This window comes from Eriocheir sinensis, chromosome 9, assembly GCF_024679095.1.
Source record: "Eriocheir sinensis breed Jianghai 21 chromosome 9, ASM2467909v1, whole genome shotgun sequence".
In the NCBI taxonomy this organism is placed as follows: Eukaryota; Metazoa; Arthropoda; class Malacostraca; order Decapoda; family Varunidae; genus Eriocheir; species Eriocheir sinensis.
Window position 1 is genome coordinate 1476695 of NC_066517.1, and position 16432 is coordinate 1493126.

Here is a 16432-nt window from a genome sequence, read left to right on the forward strand (position 1 = left end):
AAAACCGTCGTGTTATTGAAGCAATGTGTAGTAAGAGTTACAACACTATATGAAAAGAAGGTACTTTCAACAACCACCACCAGCACTTCGTCTCATTACCGGGATTACCTTCACTTGCAACGCGAGGATTTTTACGCCGAGATGATTTTCGCGCTGATCTGCTTTCCCTTTTAGTGCCATTAGTCATTAAATTTATATAAGCTTTGTTAACGGCGTGATAATGCTTTTTCTTTAGTAGTAGTAGTAGTAGCAGTAGTAGTAGTAGTAGTAGTAGTAGTAGTAGTAGTGAGAGAGAGAGAGAGAGAGAGAGAGAGAGAGAGAGAGAGAGAGAGAGAGAGAGAGAGAGAGAGAGAGAGAGAGAGAGAGAGAGAGAGAGAGAGAGAGAGAGAGAGAGAGAGAGAGAGAGAGAGAGAGAGAGAATATTTCATGCTATATAAAGCTAGACAGTATAAGCTGAACTAATTCCACAGTGGTATAAATGTAAGAAAAAAAGGATCATACTGACACAGCAACAATCAACCGGAGAGAGAGAGAGAGAGAGAGAGAGAGAGAGAGAGAGAGAGAGAGAGAGAGAGAGAGAGAGAGAGAGAGAGAGAGAGAGAGAGAGAGAGAGAGAGAGAGAGAGAGAGACTACCAACATCTTCATACATCTCAGGCCAAGTTATGCTAATTGAACTCATAATATTAACTGAATAACTAAAACGAATATCTGAAACAAGGTAATTTGATAAAGAAGAAACCTAGGGGAGAGGGAGAGAGAGGGAGAGGGAGAGAAAGGGAGGGAATGAAAAGGAAAAGAGAAATAACAGTAGGGGAAGAGGGGAGATAAAGAGGGGGGAGGAGAGGAGAGGTTGGAGAGAAGGAGAAAGGGGGAGAAGGGAGGAGAAGGGGTTAAGGGAGGAGGAGGAGGAGAAGTAAAACAGTTAATTCAAGTGTAAGAACAAATCACGTAAATATAATAATCGTCAATATGTTAATTTCAATACTCTCTCGCAAAAGGTCACCGATATCAAACCCAGACACAGATTAACCACATCTCCTCCTCCTCCTCCTCCTTCTCTCTGTTCTCTATTCGTTGCTTTCATATATTTTCTCTCTTCCTCTCTCTTCCTCCTCACCGCTTTCCACTCTTCTTTTGTTTCCACCTTAGCTACTTCATTTGTTTCTTTCGCTCCTTCTTTCTTTCTTTCTTTCTTTCGTTCTTTCTGTCTGTCCATTTATTTGTATTGTTTTTCTTTCTCCCTCACTCGTGTCCTCCTTCCAACTTTGTCTCACTCCCACACTTTCCTTGCTCGCTCTTTCCATCCCTCCTCCTCCTCCCCCTCCTCCTCCTCCTCCTCCTGAGATGGTAGTTATATGCCAGCAGGTGTTTCTCTGTTCCCTTCTCTTTCATGTTTTTGTTCCTCTTATCTCCTCCTTTCCTCATTCACCTCCTCCTCCCTCTTTTCTTTCTCTTTCATTTTTCATCTTCCCTCCTCCGCTTCATTTTCCTAATCCCTAACACACACACACACACACACACACACACACACACACACACACACACACACACACACACACACACACACACACACACACATTTGACCATCAACAAACCACTCGTATACTATAAAAACTCCTCAAAGTACCATTCTTCCACGTCCTCCTCCTCCTCTTCTTCCGCTCCTTCTCCTCCTCCTCCTGGGCCGTGAGTGGCGGTGGAGGGCTCGTAATGGCAGTAATTAATCTCCCTGATGGAGCAGACAGTGGCCACGTCAGCACTGAGGGGCGGCGACCACAGACCACACCATGACCGGGGCTGATGGGGGGGGAGGAGGAGGGGGAGGGGGAACAAAAGAACACAAAGGAAGAACAAACAACATCAAACCTGCTGGTCCTTACGAGGCTGTTTGTGACAAGCTACACTAACTATCTAATCAAAGGTGGAAGATGAAGGACAACAAAGGCGAAGGCTCCTCCCCACCCCCCCATCCCTCCAGCCAAAGCTGGCAGGAAAGGAAAACGAACCATGCAGCATGGAAAAACTGCATGGAAATTATGTAGGAAAGAGGAAAGAACTACCATTACTGCTACCACTAACCGGGCGATAAAAGCGGACAAGGACACAAGAACTTAACGTTATTACGACAATGAGTAATATCTTAGTTGCTGGTTGGATTCAAAACACTTGTCTAATCTATTCTTGAAGGCCGTAACTGTTGTACTATCAACGACATCACAAGGTAGAGAGTTCCAAACATTAACAACTCGATTGAAGAAGAAGTGTTTAGCTTCGTGCGATGATAATCTTTTACCACTTATCTTCATATTGTGATTTCTTCTTGTTCTATTTGATCGATCAATTGTAAAGTAATTTTCCGCATTAATATCACTGAATCCTACCTTTGTTCATATGACAAATTTCTCAACCTAGGAATCATCTTTGTTACTCTTCGTTGGACCCGTTCCAACTTTTCTATGTCTTTTCTGTAGTAGGGAGACCAAAACTGTACACAGTACTCTAGACGGGGTCGAACCAACGAATTATACAGTTTTAATATTACTTTTTCCGATTTATTATTAAAGACTCGTCCGATGAAGCCAACCAATTTGTTTGCAGTTTTAACTACCTCTGAACAATGCTGACCGGGCTTTAAATCGCTTGATATAGTGATTCCAAGATCCTTTTCTTTACTTACTGCAGAAAGTTGTTTGACATTCATTACGTACCGAACGCGATTGTTATTTTTTCCGATGTGCAACACTTTACATTTGTCAACGTTAAATTTCATTTGCCATTGATTGGCCCAGCGTGCAAGTCGATCTAGATCTGATTGTAAAGCTTCTTCGTCGAGTGTCGCAGTTACTTTACTAGCAATTTTTGTGTCATCAGCAAATTTTGATACTTTGCAAGTGAGCCCATCATCGATATCATTAACATAAATTAAGAAGAGCATGGGGCCAAGCACTGATCCTTGAGGTACGCCGCTTTTGACATCGAGCCAGTTAGATGTAACACCGTTTAGAACTACTCTCTGTTTCCGCTCAGAGAGCCAGTCCACAAGCCAATTGTGAATGTTACCCGAGATACCGTGCGCCAGTAGTTTGCTGAGCAATCGTTGGTGGGGGACCTTATCAAATGCCTTTTGAAATTCCAGATATATGATATCTACTGATCTGCTTTCATCGAACACCTCAAAAATATAGTGAAAAAAATCAAGTTAGTCAAACACGAACGTTTACTGCGGAAGCCATGTTGCGAATTATTTATTATATTATTTTCTTCGAAGAATTTCACCATATTGTCGCGAATGATAGTCTCCATTAACTTACAAACAATAGATGTCAGGCTAATTGGTCGATAGTTTCCTGGATGAGACTTGTCCCCCTTTTTGAAAACTGGTGTGACATTTGCAAGTTTCCAATCCGACGGAACTTTTTCAGCTGTTAAAGATTTATTGAATATGATGGAGAGCGGTTTATAAACTTGATGTTTGATTTCTTTTAAGACCCTTGGGGTAATTTTGTCTGGACCAGGAGGAGGAGGAGGAGGAGGGGGAGAAGGGGGAGGAGGAGGAGGAGGAGGAGGAGGAGGAGGAGGGAAGAAGTGGAGGGGGGGGGAGAAGAGGGGGGTTAGGAAAGAGGAGAGGGGTTGGAGAGGCGGAAGAGGAGGTGAGGGAGGGAGATGAGGAGGAGGAGGGAGGGAGGAAAGAAAGGTTATGGAGAGAGGAGTGAGGAGGTATGGGGTAAGGGAGGGGGAAGGGAGGGGGAAGAGAGGAGGAGAAGGGGGTTAGGGAGTAGGAGGAGGGAGAGGAGGCGGGGAGGGGAAGGAAGGGAAGGGATGGCATAAGAAAGGTAAATGGAAGGTACGATTTTTTATTTATTTATTTATTTATTTTTATTTATTATTTTTTTGCCATCACGTCTGAGCGGGACATTCGGCCATAGTGTCAATGTTTGTTTGTCAGCTTAAAGGTCTTCACTTCATTTGTTGTTTCCTTCTTTCTTCTCACCGCCACCATTCAAACAGCCATCCGTACATGACACACACACACACACATACACACACACACACACACACACAAAAAAAAAAAATAATAATAATAATAAATAAAAAAGAATAAAACAAAATAAGTAAAAAATAAAATGAAAAATAAAATAAATAAATAAAATAAAATAAATAGAAAAAAAGAATAAAGAAAGAAAGAAAAAAAGTGAAAAGTAGAAAAATTAAAAAAATAAAATGTGATGGGGCCTCAGTCACAGCCACCAGAGCAAGGGGGTAGTGGGGGGGGGGGGGCACTCACGCACACAACAACATCGTCACACACGGGGTCTGCGGGGCGAGGCAAGAGCTCCAACATCGAATACAAAAACAAGTCATCAACACACATAGCAATTTCAAATGAATCACCTGCTCATTATCACGTGGATCATATTAGCGATTATATACATGGCCTGGCGGAGTTGCTGAGTAAGACCAGATTAAGGTGGTTTGGACATGTGAGGAGAAGAGGAGAAGATATCCTGAGGCGTGCACTGAACTTTGAGGTAGAGGGCAGACCACCAGGAGGGCCAAGGAAGACGTGGAGAAGGGTGGTGGAGGAAGATATGAGGAGGCAGAACATCACGGAGGAAATGGCTATGGACCGGCAACAGTGGAGGAGGCTCATATCCCGTCCAACCCCACCATAGGAAATAAATGGACGTTAAAGGATGATGATGATGATGATGATGATGATGATACAGATTTTTTTTTACGGTTGAGGAAACAGCTCAAGGGCAAAAACAAGGAAACAATAATGAATTAAAGCCCGCTACTCACTGGTCCTACAAAAGAGTCAAGAGGAGTGGCCGAAATATAGGTCAATTTCGGAAGGAGAGGTGTCCTGATACCCTCCTCTTGAAAGATTGACACATGTTTATAAAGGGAGAGGAAATAATCAACCAAAACATTAGGGAAGAATCTGTCGCATCTCGTCGATCAAGCGGGTCTGTCAAGCATCAACACATCGGCCGCCACCTCGAAATTCCCGTCACCAACTCTTCCCTATCCTTTCTCCTCCAAGCCTTAACCCGTCCGCTGCGATTGGCACGGATTTGGCTTTCACTGGTAGCCTGGTAACACATAATCCCAGGTCTTTCTCTGCCTCTGTGGTGGATAGTGCAGTGTTTCCCATGTGGTATTGGTGTGCTGGATATCTCCAGGACTTTACATTTTTCTTCATTGAATCGTAGCAGCCGCTTTTTTATTTCAATTCCTGCAGCTTGGTGAGGTCTTCTTGTCAGAAATCAGCAGTCAGGGGTTAACCAGGGATCAGTAACATCTAACATTAGCAGCATAACCTTCAAGCCTGCCACACCTAACCTGTATCCTTGTTCTCCCTTCTTTCCTTCCTCTTGTCTTTCCTATATCTTCCATAATGTATTAATTGGTTGAGGAAAGGTGTGAAGGAGGAGGAAGAAGGAATGAGGAGGGAGGAAAGGGGAGAGGGGAATGGAGGGGGTGGCAGGGAAGATTAGAGCACTTGTGTACCTACTCTTGGGAACGTTCAGTTCACGTTGCAGCAAAGTGGGCGATCAATGCGTTTCTTGAAGGAGTTGATGGTCTTCTGCGCAACCACTTCGCTGAAGCTGTTGTTCCAGTGCGAACAACTCTATTAAAGAAATAACTCCCGATGTTTCTTCTCTTCAGGTTAGTTGTTAGCGTGAAGAAAGAGTGATCAACGTTGCTGAGCTTGTTCAGGTACTACTTACTTAAAGACTTGTATCCCCGCAGTCGTCTTTTTTTCGTTTTCGAAGGTTGAGTCGTGCGAGTCGTTTCAGGTATTCGTCGTCTTCGTGGATGGTATATGGGTATCATCTTCGTGGCGCGGCGCTGTACTTCTTTCAAATTGTAGGTCCTGTAAAGAGATTGCAGACACGGCTTATTCCCAGGTGGGGCTACACAACGAACTACATATACAAATATAAAGTTATTAGGGGGGTAGGAACGGAATAACTATGGAAATAATAGAGGTGGAGGTGGAGGGAAGCTACAAAGGAGGAGGAAGGAGAAGGAAGCGCTAACCTTTTTTTTTTTGTGATAACTCTACGGAATTTGTCAGCCATTTTTCGGTTATTAAATATACATACTAATAATATTATACATCTGCTTTCTAAAACTATCGAGAGGGCGGAACTGATTCAAACAGGTCCATCTTATTACACTTCCCACGCTCCCTTCATTAGGCTATTTCCCAAGGCCACAGAGAAGATTAACCGGGTATTCATGGGTGATATTCCCGTTCAAAGGTGTAGAAGCCGTGAAAAACTATCACCATTATCACAAAACAGTCCATGAAAACCCCCGTGTGACTTCTACGAGATGATTTTCAAACGGGTGAAGTGAGGCCCCGATACTGACTCGCTCGTTCGGATGGGTTTTCATGGGTGATTTTCCCGTTCAAAGGTGTAGAAGCCGTGAAAAACTATCACCAGCATCACAAAACAGTCCATGAAAACTCCAGTGCGACTTCTACGTGATGATTTTCAAACGGGTGAACTGAGGCGCCGATACTGACTCGCTCGTTCGGGCAGTGGTTTGGCGCGGTGGGTTCATGTCTGGCTCAACCCTCACGCGTCTTTTGCCAGCGAGCCTCCGCGGTGCACGGACACACACACACACACACACACGGAGATCATCGTCCATTACTCCGGGGCTGGAAAGGTTGGTCTCATTACTCATTCATCACAAGGATTTTGAAGTTACCCAAAGATTCTAAGTCTGGTATTATCAAAGGAAAGGGGGAGAGAAAAGAAAGAGTGTGTGTGTGTGTGTGTGTGTGTGTGTGTGTGTGTGTGTGTGTAGGAATGAGGAAAAGTTGGTGGAAGAGGGAAGATGAATGAGATAGGAGGGAGGAGGAGGAAAGGAGGAGAGGAAAATAATATAGAAACATGGAAGATCAGGCGACAGATAAACACTTGTCATATGTATATAACTACCTACCTATAAACTACCTGCTTAAGTGATTTAATTCGTCAGCCATTTGAGGAGGAGGAGGAGGAGGAGGAAGCGTTGAGGAGGAGGAGGAAGCGTTGAGGAGGTGGAAGCGTTGTGGAGGAGGAGGAGGAGGAGGAGGAAGCGTTGAGGAGGAGGAGGAGGAGGAGGAGGAGGAGGAAGAGGAAGCGTTGAGGAGGAGGAGGAGGAAGAGGAAGCGTTGAGGAGGAGGAGGAGGAAGAGAAAGCGTTGAGGAGGAAGAGGAGGAAGAGGAAGCGTTGAGGAGGAGGAGGAGGAAGCGTTGAGGAGGAGGAGGAGGAGGAAGAGGAAGCGTTGAGGAGGAGGAGGAGGAGGAAGCGTTGAGGAGGAGGAAGCGTTGAGGAGGAGGAAGCGTTGAGGAGGAGGAAGCGTTGAGGAGGAGGAGGAGGAGGAGGAAGAGGAAGCGTTGAGGAGGAGGAGGAGGAGGAGAAAGCGATGGTAAGAGCGGGAGGGGAAGGTGTGGGAGTCACTGTTCTTGTTACTATTTTTTTATGATTATTTTGTTACTATTTTTTGTCACGTTTTAATGTTACGGTTTTTGTTACTTTTATTGTTATGACTTTTTTGTTACAACTTGTTACGACTATTTTTTGTTACTTTTTTTTGTTACGATTTCTTTAAAGGCCAGGGATGAGCCACTTCAGGTTGTCATGTCAGACCAGTAAACCCTTTTCCCTAATCGCCCATATTGGTGAGTTCATTGTGAGTTTCATGATTCAGTATTACAATGAGAACAGGTAATGACGTACTGATTGCAGGTATGGGAAAGGTAGGAGGGGGAGAGGGGGTACAAGGGAGGGAAAGAGGGGGTAGAAGGGAGCGAGAGAGTTGGGTAAAAAGGTATGGGAGAGGAAGGGAAGGAAGAGGACTAAGGAGAAGAGAGGAGTTAAAAGGATGATTTTTTAAAATTATATTTGAAGGAGTAAAAGTTTGGGTAAATCTCAGGAATAGCGGCTCCTAGCGGGTGTGCGTTTAGGGCACGGTGTGGTGGTAATTACAACGTTTCTAGCACGTACGACGGGGTTTTGGCAAGCGGACAGGCGTGTTTATGTCACAAGGGTGTATTTTTCCACGCTGGCCTCACGATTTCTTCCAAGTCGATGGGCGATGAGACTGCGAGCTCCGGGGTGAAGAAAGGGAAGAGCCCGCGCGGAAAAATACACCCCTTGTGACATAAACACGCCTGTCCGCTTGTCAAAACCCCGTCGTACGTGCTAGAAACGTTGTCATTACCACCACACCGTGCCCTAAACGCGCACCCGCTAGGAGCCGCTATTCCTAAGATTTACCAAAGTTTGGGGGTGGTGGTAGTGTTGGTGGTGATGATGGTAGTGATGATGGTGATAGGCGTGGTGGTGTGATGGGGTGCTCGGTATGGTGGTGGTAGTGAAGGTGGTGATGATGGTAGTGATGATGGTGATAGGCGTGGTGGTGTGATGGGGTGCTCGGTATGGTGGTGGTGATGATGGTGGTGATGATGGTGATAGGCGTGGTGATGATGGTGATAGGCGTGGTGGTGTGATGGGGTGCTCGGTATGGTGGTGGTAGTGTTGGTGGTGATGATGGTAGTGATGATGGTGATAGGTGTGGTGGTGTGATGGGGTGCTCGGTATGGTGGTGGTAGTGTTGGTGGTGATGATGGTAGTGATGATGGTGATAGGTGTGGTGGTGTGATGGGGTGCTCGGTATGGTGGTGGTAGTGTTGGTGGTGATGATGGTAGTGATGATGGTGATAGGCGTGGTGGTGTGATGGGGTCCTCGGTATGGTGGTGGTAGTGTTGGTGGTGATGATGGTAGTGATGATGGTGATAGGCGTGGTGGTGTGATGGGGTGCTCGGTATGGTGGTGGTGATGATGGTAGTGATGATGGTGATAGGTGTGGTGGTGTGATGGGGTGCTCGGTATGGTGGTGGTAGTGTTGGTGGTGATGATGGTAGTGATGATGGTGATAGGTGTGGTGGTGTGATGGGGTGCTCGGTATGGTGGTGGTAGTGAGGGTAATTATTAAAAACCTTTAGTCTCCCATTAGAGAGGAAAAAATAATATATATAAATATTACAAAATATTTAAAGAGATAATAAACTTTCTACAAATACAGGAATTTAATATTCTCAATAATAGTGAGACACGAGATTAGGTTTACAGTGAGTGGGGTTGTGTTTATAGTGAGTGCCAATACAACCGTAGTGCATTCAAGAAAACGTTACGCAAGTCCATGAATAGTGAAGTGAGGTGAGGTTAGGTTTATAGCAAGTGCCAATCAGGGTTGAAAAAATCAATGATATTTTTAATAAAAATATAAAAATCAATTTGACATTTTTTTTTTGCTTTAATAATTTTCTGGTTTGCATTGATTATTTGCTTCACTTTTATGAGGGCATTTTCTCGTGAGAAACTTTGCCAGTGTTCAATGAAACCATAGTTTAGCATTGTCAAATTGCCCAAGATGAGTTTTCACTTTGAAAATCACAAGTATAAAAATGCCGAGTTTAATAAGATCTCTGACAAGTTAAAGTAACCAGCACTTGAATACAGAGAAACAGGAGAGGAACTTCAGGCAGCATGTGGTCAAGTTTGATTGATATTAATAAGAAGTTTGACTCAGTCATGTTTCTGTGCATTCAAAAATGAATTATGCTCGTTAAACTTCATTATTACATATATTTGTAGTGCGGCGACTATGCCTGATGAACGAGCCTCCCATAACCCACTTAGGCAGTGGGGTACCTCTTTGGCCGACTCGGTAGGGAGTGGCTCTCCCGTCACGCTGGTCGCGGGTTCAATCCCAGGCAGTCGGGGAATACCCGGATCTTGATTAATATCTCGTGTGTTTCGATACACGCAGAAGGACGTGTGGGACCGAGAGAGTAATAGAAAAGAGAGAATAGAAAATCTCATTAAATATTGTTATCAACAAAAAGACATTACTTTCCCTTTATATGCTTTTGAATATTTGTCTTGTAAGAGATGATTCAATGATTCATTGGTGCCTGACTTGCTACAGGACCACGACAGGACCAGTACATGGCAAGCAAACTTGAGGCTTTAAATTCTGAATACAGTAATTAATTTTTATTTATATCATGATTTATTTACTCTGATTTAAATTGATTTAAAGCAAAATGCTAATACAATAAATACCTTCAGGAAAAGTTAGATAGACAAATTTATGTGTACTGAGGTTAGGCAGTGTTAGGTTTACAGTGAGTGCCAATACAATGGATGCATTCAAGAAAGGTCAGATTCAAGAAAGGTCAGATAAGTTCATGGGTAGTGAGGTTAGGCGGGGTTAGGTTAACGCTACAAGAGCTGCCTTGTATTGGCTTGCCAGCCTCTTGCAGACTCAGTGTGTCCTTGTGTTCTGAAGGGGATTACAGAGAACACTTATTGCAGGTTGTGGAGGAGAAGGGAGAAGAAAGAGAAGAACACTGGAATGGGAGAAGAGAACCAGTGCGAGAATAAAGTGAAAAGTGAAAGAGGAAGGAAGGAAGAAGAGAACACTTGTGGGGAAGAAGAACATTACTGCAGCCGTGGAAGAGAGAAGAAAACATCAGTGTGAAAGAAGAGAGAAGAGGATATTATACAGGCATGGAGGAGGAGGAAGAAAGACGAGAAAACTACAAGCATTAATTATGGTAAAGAACTAATATATGCATGGAATAGATAGGAAAGGGAAGAGGAAGGAAGGGAGGGAGGGAGGAGGTGAATGAAAATTGGATAGGTAGATAGGAGGAGGAGGTAGAAAGAAGAGAACACAGGCATTGAGGTAAAGAACTAATACAAGCCTTCGATAGTCTGGCACAACTCTTTGCTTTCTGAACTTCCCTCCTATTGTTTCTATGCCTTTCTTTGTACTTTCATCTCCGGTTTCCTTTCTGGCTGATTTATCTCCGCTGTGGTAGACGGTCACTGTTCTTCCCCTAAACCTATCAACATTGGTGTATCTCCCACTCTGTTTCTGATGATCATCAGTGTTCTTTCAAAAAAGCTTTCCTATCCTCTCGTATGCTGATGACTCTACATTATTCAACTTCTTTCAACAGAAGACCCTCACAACAAGAACTACAAGACTCTAAAAGACTGGAGGTTGCAAAATGCTTAGCCTCAGACCTTGCTATCATTTCTGATTGGGGCAAAAAGAACTTGCTGTCCTTCAATGCCTCAAAAACCCAAATTTCTCCACCTAACAACTCGACACAATCTTCCAAATATTTGTCCCTTATTCTTCAACAATACTCGGCTATCATCTTCTTCGACACTAAATATCCTCGGTCCATCCTTAACTCAAAATCTCGGGAAACTTCACATCTCCTCTTACTAAATCAGCTTCCTCTATCTCTATCTTCTACCAATATTTTCAAAGTGACTGCTCTTCTGAATTTGCTAACTGCATGCCTCCCCCCCCTCCCGTGGCCCCGCTGCACTCAACTTTCTACTCATGCTTATCCCCAAACTGTCCAAATCCCTTACACAAGAGTTAACCAGCATCTTCATTCCTTCATCCCCTTCGTTAGTAAACTCATGAACAGCCTTCCTTCGTCTGTATTTCCTCCTGCCTATGACTTGACCACCTTCAAGAGAAGAGTATCAAGACACCTCTCCACATGAAATTGACCTCACTTTTGGCCACTCATCTTCACTTGCTTGTGTAGGAGCAGTGATTAGCAGGCTTTGGTTTTCTCATTTGTTTTTGTCCTTGAGCTGCTTCTTTCACTGTAAAAAAAAATCATAAATAAAATGCATGGGAGAGGAAGGAAAGAGAAAGAAGGGAGGGAAGGAAGAAGGAAGGAAAACAAGAATACTGGTTAGGTATAGCAAGCATGGAGGTTTTGCTGCTAATGTTAGGAGTTAATTTTACTGACCCCTGTTAATTAGGGCTTGAGTGAGGAAAAAGGGGGAAGAGGTGAAGGAAGGAAGAAGGGAGAGCAAGATTACAGGTTAGCAGGTGTTGCAAGCATGGAGGTTTTGCTGCTAATGTTAGGAGTTACTTCTTCACTGACCCCTGTTAATTAGGGCTTGGGTGAGGAAAGAGGGGGAAGAGGTGAAGGAAGAGAGGTGAAGGAAGGAAGGAAGGAGGGAGAGCAAAATTACAGGTCAGCAGGTGTTGCAAGCATGGAGGTTTTGCTGCTAATGTTAGGAGTCACTGATCCCTGTTTGGCTTGGAGGAGGAAGGAAAGGGAAGAGGTGAGGTAAGAAATCATGCCAGAGAAATGAATGAAGGAAGGAAGGAAGGAAAGAGAACAAGAGTACAGGTTAGGTGTGACAAGCATGGAGATTTTGCTGACGTTAGGATGTATGATTTGTTAAGGCTTGGACGAGGAAGGAAAGGAAAGAAGTGAAGGAAGAGGAAGGAAGAAAGAACGAGAGTACAGGTTAGGTGTAGCGTGCATGGAGGGTTTGCTGCTAATGATACGAATTACCGTTCCATGTTAACCCGGTAGCTGCGGGGATCATGTTTCTTAAAGGCCCCTCTAAGTGAGAATAATGAGAAAAGTCATCACTCGCGCAAACCATTTCATAATATATCAACGCATTTTTGATCAGTTTATGGACCATCTATTTTAGGGGGTTTATATCATGGCAAAAACTTGGCCCGTCACTAGTTCACGGTAAAGCCACAAATATGGCTCGTCGCTGCTATCGGGTTAAGGGTTGGATGAGGAAGGAAAGGGAAGAGGTGAAGGAAGAGGATGGCCAGAGGAAGGAAGGAGGACTAGAATACTGAACAGGTTAGGTGCAGCAAGCATTGTGGCTTTGCTGCTAATGTTAGGAATACTGATCCTTGTCAAGACTAAGAGGAGGAAGGAAAGGAGAGGTGAAAGTAGAGGGCATGCCAGAGGGAGGAAGGAGGGAGGTTACAGGTCACAGGTTAGGAGTATCAAGTGTAGCAGGTTATTCTGTTGTGAACCACTGATCCCTGTCTAGACGCTTGGGTTCATTGTTCAGCCTTTCTTGGTTTATGACTTCCCAACACTCCAATCCTGCTCTTCGAGGGGAAACTGCTTGGCCCTACATCAGTTCTTTATTTCCCCTTGATGCCCTTTACTGGATCTCAATAATAATAATAATAACAGTAATAATACACCTGAGCGTCTCCACTCTGGAACCACACATCAGTATAGAGACAGGGAGCATGCTGGCCGGGTGGGGCAGGAAGGCTGTGGTGGTGTTGGGAGACTTTTCAGGCAGAGAGTCATGTGTGCAAGTTACGATGCATTAAGAAAGAAGCCGTGCGCTGTTTAGGTCAGTCAGCAGCAGTGTGTATGCTCACGCTGATAAGCCAGACTAATCATATTTATTTAACACTATTCCTCAATGTTTATTTTGCAACATTTCTTGTAATGATTCAGGAAAGATAAGAAATTAATGAAAGCTCTAATCAATTTATAAAGGTCTGTAGCACACTGTATTGAGGTATTGGTCGTTTTTAACACAGCATCAGGGCAGGAGGCAGGGAGTGAGCAGACGCTGGCCTCTGCCGCCTCCACTATTCCTTAAAGCCCTTTGGAGGCAACAGTTGGTGCATCCTTTTATCAAGTGACGAAAAACCTTTTAAACTTCATCAATGACGTTACTGCACATAGTGGTAGAGATATATGTTAATCATATACAATTTTCCAAAGCTTTTATCAGTTTTACACATTGCTGTTTACTGTGACATTAATTTTCATTCTTTGATATACTGTTTTTACATGTACTAGTAAATTATTTTGATCTCCATTCACCTTTGTGCTTCAAGGCTTTCTCTAGATTTCTTGAGCAGTGTGTCAGGACACACACACACTATGCCTTCCCTTCAGGCAGAGTGGCGGGCCACCACGACTCGTGTAATGTGTTGACTGAATATTCGGTTTCACTCAATATAAAACTATACAGCCACAAGATTGCTGCCAAAAATAAAGCTGATGAAAAAATTCCATATATGTATATATTTGTTGGGTCTAAAATATTAAGATTATGTAGAATGAACACTGAAATACCCCTTTTTCAGGCTCTGAAAACTGTACTAAGTCCTAACTACCTCAAGCAGGCTCCGGAGACAATCTGGAAGCCTTTTGTGATTAAATGAAGTAATAAGAGTGTGTGGATCAGTTTATTTAAGGAAAAATGACAGGTGCTTGGAACATTCTATTATTCTTAATATAAACTTGCTGCTGAGAGAACTCGTGATGGCTTCTGTCCTGTTCCTTCCAGGTGTGGTGCAGTGTAGGCCCAGCCACACATCAGCCCTCCAGCGATCCACTTACCCGGCCCCTGTGGAGACACTCCTGCATGTGTCCTATGGCAGTCCGGTTGTCAGCCAGGCAACCTAGATTCAGGAAGGAATGAAGATCAACGTTAGTTTTGTGACAATTGTGTGTGCTCTGCCCACCATGTGTGTAATCATCACGGATAAACTAAGGGTCACACATGTTAGTTTCTTTCTCCCAAGATCCTTCCAGTCATTCTCCGGAGACACTTTCAAGTAGTTTGGACTTAGTACCATTTCATAGGCCATTTTTTGCCCTATAAATGCATTTTTCCTCAATTTCTGGCAAGATTTACAGTATATTGAATTTTTCAAATGTTACAAAAAATTCATTCTGCAAATTTAGCCAGAAATTCAAGGAAAAATGCATTATCTCTTTGGATAAATATTTAAAGTTAATTATACAGCAAGTATTGTAAAATATTTATGATTTTGTGAGATGCTTTTATGCCTTACCAAATGTTAAAATGCAGGGATATTACTAGTAACTTTAAAATATTTGCTTGATGCCCAGCAACGGAATTGTACTAATGTGAAGATTGCCGCCTCGCCACCTGAAGGACGGGAGGCAAGGCGAGCAGTGGCACCGGTTCATTGCCAGTGCTGGGTAGGAAGCAAAAAGCCTGATTATTGAACTGAAAGTATAACCAAATTAATACGTCTGATTAATACGTCTGATGTTGATAATATTTGTGGATTGCCAACTCCCGCAACAAGAGTTAGCAATACCGTCTCTGTTCAGTCCAAAAACTGAACATAGACTTGTAAAGATCACCAACCCCAGACACACATGTACTCACACGCACACCAGCCGTGAAAAGGAGGAATTCCTGCCTACATATACTTGTGGCACAGGGCAGCAAGTGAGTAGCGTTGCGTCACAACCGTCGAGAGTCGAGAACACTGGCCACAGATTCATCAAACAAGGAGTGTGTGATGATTATCGGGCTGCTGGAAGAACAAAAATACAAACACAACACTGACTGGTGAAAGAAAACAGCCTCACTAAAGGTATTGCATCTGTACTAGAGAATACAGGATAATGTTGAATGCAAAAGAGCTTGCAATGCATTTGTTGACTTTTCTGCAGAGAGGAGGAAAGTTTGGCTAGTTGTAGAGCTAAGTCCAAGAAGGAACCTGAGCTGCTCTATAAGTGTCATTGGCAGAGAAAGACAAGGTACGAGTGAAGGGAAGAACATGTGAAGATAATGAAGAAACTAATAAGAGTAGAGAGAAGTCTGTGAAGATAATGAACAAGCTGAGAGTGAAGGAAAAGACTCTGAAAATAATGAACAAGATAAGAGTGGAGGGAAAAGTCTAAGGAAATATTGAATAAGCTAAAAGTGAAGGGAAGGGCATGTGAAGATACTGAACAAGCTAAGAGGCAGGTATGCAGATGTAGGTCGTTATTGAAAGGACACTGATTGACCTTGTTATTGGTTTATGTAAGAGCAGGGAAGGAAGGGAATGGAGAAAAGGGCGTCAGACAAGTAGTATATCATGTGTCTGTCTGTGTGGGTTTATATTAAGCTGAGAAAAGGCAGAGAGAGTGTGTTAGTGTGTGAGAACTGATGACTGGAGGGGTGGATTGAGAATTCGAGAGCAGGAAAAGAAAGGGAAAGGAAGGAAAGGGAGTCAGACAAGTAGAATATTATATGTCTATCCTTGTCTAAGTTTATATTAAGCTGAGAACAGATAGAGAGAGAGTGGGTGGTGTGTGAGAACTAATGACTGGTGGGGTGGATTGAGAGTTTGAGAAGAGAGGAAGGAAGGGAAGGGGAAGAATAAGGGAGTTACAGTTGGAATATTATGTGTCAGCATGTACGTGTAGGTATATATTAAGCTGAGAACAGGTAGAGAGAGAGAGAGTGGGTGGTGTGTGAGAACTAATGACTGGTGGGGTGGATCCAGAGTTTGAGAGCAAGTAAAGGAAGGGGAAGGGAGGCAGGCATGCAAATGTAGCTCGTTATTCAAAGGACACTGACTGACGTGGTTATTGGTTTTGCAGAAGGGAACGAAGGGAAGGGAAGGGAAGGGAAGCAGAGGAAGAAGATGTCAGAAGAAAGGAAGACGAGACAACTGTAACAGGAAAAGATTGAAGAAAAGGAAAATTGGAGAGGAAGAAAGACATGCCAGAGAGGAAAAAATAAAGAAAAGAACAGGAAAAGACCAGGAAAAGGAAGACG

The 16432-nt window shown here is 43.5% G+C and overlaps 1 long non-coding RNA gene across 1 annotated transcript; it reads left to right on the plus strand.

Annotated features, from left to right (window-relative positions):
- The first annotated feature begins 6540 nt into the window (after positions 1-6540).
- LOC126995817 (uncharacterized) lies at positions 6541-14406 on the plus strand. Its single transcript, XR_007750732.1, has 3 exons — positions 6541-6688; positions 10391-10632; positions 14192-14406. It is a non-coding gene; the product is annotated as an uncharacterized LOC126995817 (long non-coding RNA).
- Positions 14407-16432: the final 2026 nt, after the last annotated feature.